Consider the following 6000-nt stretch of genomic DNA (forward strand, 5'->3'; position numbering starts at 1 on the left):
TGAATCACTCTGGCTAGGACTTACAGTACTGCGTTGAACAACAGTGGTAAGAGTGGACATTCCTGTTGTGTTCCTGACCTTATGATGAAAGTTCTCAGTTTTTCCTCACTGGGGATGATATTAGTTGTAGGTCTTTCATATGTGGCTTTTCTGATGTTGAGATATATTCCTTCTATTCCTACTTTTTAAAAAGGGTATGATCATTTCTTGTATATATATATATATTTTAAATTTTGTATAATTAATTTTTTTATAATTTACATCCATGTTAATCAACACATGGTGCAACAATGATTTCAGGAATAGATTCCTTAAGCCCCTTACCCATTTAGCCTATCCCCCCTCTTACAACCCTTCCAGCAGCCCTCTGTTTCTTCTCTATATTTTCTTATGTTTTGTTCCCTCCTTGTTTTTATGGAATAGAATGGAAAGGAAACTTCCAAACTCATTTGATGAAGGCAGCATTACCTTGATTCCAAAACCAAAGATCCCACTAAAAAGGAGAACTACAGACCAATACCCCTGATAAATCTAGATGCAAAAATTCTCAACAAGATACTAGCCAACTGGATCCAACAATACATTAAAAGAATTATTCACCATGATCAAGTAGGATTTATTCTTGGGATGCAGCGCTGATTCAATATCCACAAATCAATCGATATGATACATCACATTAATAAAAGAAAGGATAAGAACCACATAATCCTTTAAATAGATGCAGACACAGCATTTTACAAAATACATAATCCTTTCTTTTTAAATTTTTTTTTCAACGTTTATTTATTTTTGGAACAGAGAGAGACAGAGCTTGAACGGGGGAGGGGCAGAGAGAGAGGGAGACACAGAATTGGAAACAGGCTCCAGGCTCCGAGCCATCAGCCCAGAGCCCGACGCAGGGCTCGAACTCACAGACCGCGAGATCGTGACCTGGCTGAAGTCGGTCGCTTAACCGACTGCGCCACCCAGGCGCCCCAATACATAATCCTTTCTTGATAAAAACCCTCAAGAAAGTAGGATAGATCATAAAAAACATATACAAAGGACCCACTGCTAGTATCATCCTCAATGGGGAAAAACTGAGAGCTTTCCCACTAAGGTCAAGAACATGACAAGGATGTCCACTCTCACCACTGTTATTCAACATGGTGTTGGAAATCATAGCCTCAGCAATCAGACAACACAAAGAAATAAAAGGCATCCATATCAGGAAGGGGGTCATCAAACTTTCACTCTTCGCAGGTGACATATGATACTCCATGTAAAAAACCCAAAGACTCCACCGGAAAACTACTAGAACTGATCCATGAATTCAGCAAAGTTGCAGGATATAAAATCAATGTACAGAAATCGGTTGCATTTCTATACACCAATAATGAGGCAGCAGAAAGAGAAATCAAGGAATTAACCCATTTACAATTGCACCAACCACCATAAAATACCTAGGAATAAATACCTAACCAAAGATGTGAAAAATCTATACAATGAAGACCATGGAAAGCTTATGAAAGAAATTGAAGAAGACACAAAGAAATGGAAAAACACTCCATGCTCATGGATTAGAAGAACAAATACTGTTAAAATGCAAATACTACCCAAAGCAGTCTAATATTCATTGCAATCTCTATCAGAATAACACCAGCATTCTTCACAGCCCTAGAACAAACAATCTTAAAATTTGTATGGAACCAGAAAAGACCCTGAATAGCCAAAGAAATCCTGAAAAAGAAAATCAAAGCTGTTTTTGAAGTCCAATTCCTCATTTCAAGCTGTATCACAAAACTGTAATCATTATGACAGTATGGTACTGACACAAACACCGACATATAGATGGTACCAAATAGAACTAAATGGAGAACCCACAAATGGACCCACAAACATATGGCCAACTAATATTTGACAAATCAGGAAAAAATAGCCAATGGAAGAAAGACAATCTCTTCTGCAAATGGTGTTGGGTAAACTGGACAGCGACATGCAGAAGAATGAACCTGGACCACTTTCTTACACCATACACAAAGATAAACTCAAACTAGATGAAAGACCTAGATGTGAGACAGAAAACCATCAAAATCTTACAGGAGAAAATAGGCAACAACCTCTATGACCTCAGCCACAGCAACTTCTTACTAGACATGTACTCAGAGGCAAGGGAAGCAAAAGCAAAAATTAACTGTTGGGACCTCATCAAGATAAAAAGCTTCTACACAGTGGGGGAAATAATCAATGAAACTAAAATGCAACCATTGGAATGGGAGAAGATATTTGCAAATGAGATATCAGATAAAGGGTTACTATCCAAAATCTATAAAGAACTTATCAAACTCAACATCCCAAAACCAAATAATCCACTGAAGAAATGGGCAAAAGACATGAATAGACACTTTTCCAAAGGCATCCAGATGGCAAACAGCCACATGAAAAAATGCTCAACATCACTCATCATCAGGGAAAAACAAATCGAAACCACATTGAGATACCATCTCACACCTGTCATAATGGCTAACATTAACAACTCAGGCAACCACAGATGTTGGCAAGGATGTGGAGAAAGAGGAACCCTTTTGCACTGCTGGTAGAAGGCAAGCTGGTGGAGCCGCTCTGGAAAACAGTATGGAGGTTCCTCAAAATATTAAAAATAGAACTACCCTACAACCCAGCAATTGCACTACTAAGTATTTATCCAAGGGATACAGGTATGCTGTCTCAAAGGGGCACATGCACCCCAATGTTTATAGCAGCGCTATCAACAACAGTCATATTATGGAAAGAGTCCAATGTCCATCGACTGAAGAATGGATAAAGAAGATATGGTGTGTATATATACATACATACACACACACACACACACACACACGCAATGGAATATTACTGAACGATCAAAAAGAATGAAATTTTGCCATTTTCAACAACATGGATGGAACTAGAGTGTATTATGCCAAGTGAAATAAGTCAGAGAAAGACAATATATGACTTCACTTATATGTGGAATTTAAGTTACAAAACAGATGAACATAAAGGAAGCAAAAAATAGTATAAAGCAGAGAGGGAGAGAAACCATAAGAGACTCTTAAATACAGAGAACAAACTGAGGGTTGTTGGAGGGGTTTTGGGTGGGAGATGGGATAAATGGGTATTAAGGGGCATTAAGGAAGACACTTGGGATGAGCACTGGGTGTTATATGTAAGTGATGAATCACTAAATTTTATTCCTGAAATCATTATTACACTATATGTTAACTAATTTGGACGTAAAAATTTAAAAATCATTAAAAAAATACCCCATGCACTTCTGCTCCCTGCTGTACACCTTGTCCAGGTACTCCCTGTAATGTAACAGACATGTTTCCCCTACAAGAAGCTAAAGTGTCAGAAGGAGAAACACAGGGAGGCACCACCAAGATTACAAGTACCTTTCTCATTGCAAGATTTAAGACAGGTAAAAGAAAATCTAGATAAATTTTCTGATGATCTGGATAAGTATATAGAGGCTTTCCAGAATATTAGGTATGTTTTTGAGTTGACCTGGAAATATATGATGCTTTTGTTGAATCAAACTCTTTTTAAAAATTTTTAATGTTTATTTTTGAGAGACAGACAGAGTGTGGGGGGGGGGGAGACACAGAATCTGAAACAGGCCCCAGGCTCCAAGGTGTCAGCACAGAGCCCAATGTGGGGCTCAAACTCTTGAGCCGTGAGATCATGACTGGAGTCAAAGTTGGACATTCAACCGACTGAACCACCCAGGAATCCTTCAATCAGGGTCTTAATGAGACAGAGAAGTGTGGTATTCTGTCAGTGGCTGAGAAATATGGGGATGAGCAACTCATTAATTATCATGGGACTGGGGATCCTTTGCAAACTCCCAGTTCCCTACTGGAATTCAGGCAGTTCCATCCCAAGATCCTAATTGGGAGTATGATAATCCCATTGGGGAATGGTATCATTGCCACTTCAAAACTTGTGTTTTGGAAAAACTAAGGAGGTCTACAGTTAAACCCTTAAATTATGCTAAATTAGCCACTATTTTACAGACACAGGAGGACAGCCGGTGGCCTTCCTGGAAAGGTTAAGGTTAAATATATGGCTATCTCCCCTGATACTCTCTGAAGCTGAGACAATAATAAAGGACAAATTTGTCACTCAATTGGCCCCAGATATTTGAAGGAAAAAGCAAAAATTGGCTATTGTCCCAGAAGGGGTTGTGGAGGAGTTTTTATGAGCTTCTAATTGGGTATATCACAACCAAAATAAAGAGGAGAATAAGGAACAGGAAAGGAGTCTTGAAAACAACAAACAAACAACTAAGGCCTTAGTCATGGCCTTACTTACTATGTCAGACCAGACTTCTGAGGTCCTGGCACCATTTATGAAATGAGAATGTCGTCGGAGGGGACAACCGAATTTTAAACCCCATAAGCCATGCATGCCCCTTGTATGGAGATAGTCACTGAAAAATCTGAATGCCCTTGGGGACCTCAGTGTGCAAGGGCTCAGATAACCATGCCCCTGAAAAGAACTAATGGGTCCTGGGGCTCTTCATAGTGGCTCCCCTGAACCAACTGTCTATTAGAGATACAGAGCCCTGGGTAACTCTAGAAATAGAAGGAAAACCAGATAATTTCCTCCTTGACATCAGAGCTACCTTTTCTGTCCTCCTTTACACTCCTGTGCAACCATCCAAACACAGCATAACAATTAGTGGTGTCTCCAGAAAAGTTACTACTAAATTTTTCTCTCAGCCACTGGGGTGCATATGGGGAGACTTTTTTCACATTCTCTCTCTCTTTTTTGATAATGCCAGAGAGGCCCCACTCCCTTTCTAGAAAGAGACATTTTGACTGAATTACAGATTATAGTGCTATTAGCTCCAGGACTGTTAAACAATTCTCTAAACTTATAGTAACCTGGATATCTAAGATCAATCTTTTCTTGTAAAATTAAATATGCCTCATGGAATTGTTCCTATGGAAAAATTGATGGCCAAAGGAAGATTTGAGCATTGAGAACCAAAAGCTACTTCAAATGTGTAATTATTCTAAGCAACAATATCACAAAATCCAAATAAATACCAAGAAGAGGGAGGAAAAACTATAGTAAAAAAAAAAAAAAGACCAGACATGTCAGGGACTTTTTGGGCGGCTACAATGCATCTTTCCTTTCCATGGTGTGACTTCCTCCCTAGGAGGCATTAGATTGGGAATATTAATGCTTGCTAGTCTAATATTCTTTTTGCATGTCATTTGTAGAAGCCATGTCATATGCCATAAAAATAGGACATCCAAGAAAATTTTGCTAGCCTAGACCTTCCAAACACCCTCTCATTATTTCAGACCTCTGGATCGACCTCTGAACCTGCCCTGACTGCTGTACTCCTATTGTGGCCCTCTTTCAGCAGGAAGCAGTTAAGCTGAGTCATCATCCCAATTCTTAATGGCAGTTAGGAGTCATGTGTTCAAAGGGGGGGGAATATGATAGGAAAAGATGGGATTCAGTAGGCAAAGAGGGAAAGGTTAGGACCTGAGGTCCCTGGGTAGAAAAAAAACACATATTTTGAAACAATACTGGGAGCATCTGATTACAGCAAACCCCCTTGGGTGTAAGGGTTCTCTTAAGAAACAAATGTCTGTACCTAATGCCCAAAATAACCTGTTATTGGAAGATACACCTGACTGTGAAGAGGAGAGACAACTTTGCTGAACATGATTGAGTGAGGCCTCAAAAAATAAAGGAAATATAAATAAAAATGGAATCAACTTAGAAAAGAAGAGAAAGGATTGTGAGAAGTGAAGGAGATGATTCATTTTCAGAAATACCATATAAAACTGTGCCATCTAGTTAACAATAGATTTACAACCTCTTGGAAATATATACAACCTCCCCTCTCCCATAATGGAGTCCCAAACCCTTGGACACTTCACTTCTGGTTCTTTTTCCCTTCTCTGTTTCGTGGGCTTATTTTTGTGAGCTTTGCAATGAGCATGTGTCAAAGAACAAAGG

This window comes from Prionailurus bengalensis, chromosome E1 (assembly GCF_016509475.1).
Source record: "Prionailurus bengalensis isolate Pbe53 chromosome E1, Fcat_Pben_1.1_paternal_pri, whole genome shotgun sequence".
Lineage (NCBI taxonomy): Eukaryota > Metazoa > Chordata > Mammalia > Carnivora > Felidae > Prionailurus > Prionailurus bengalensis.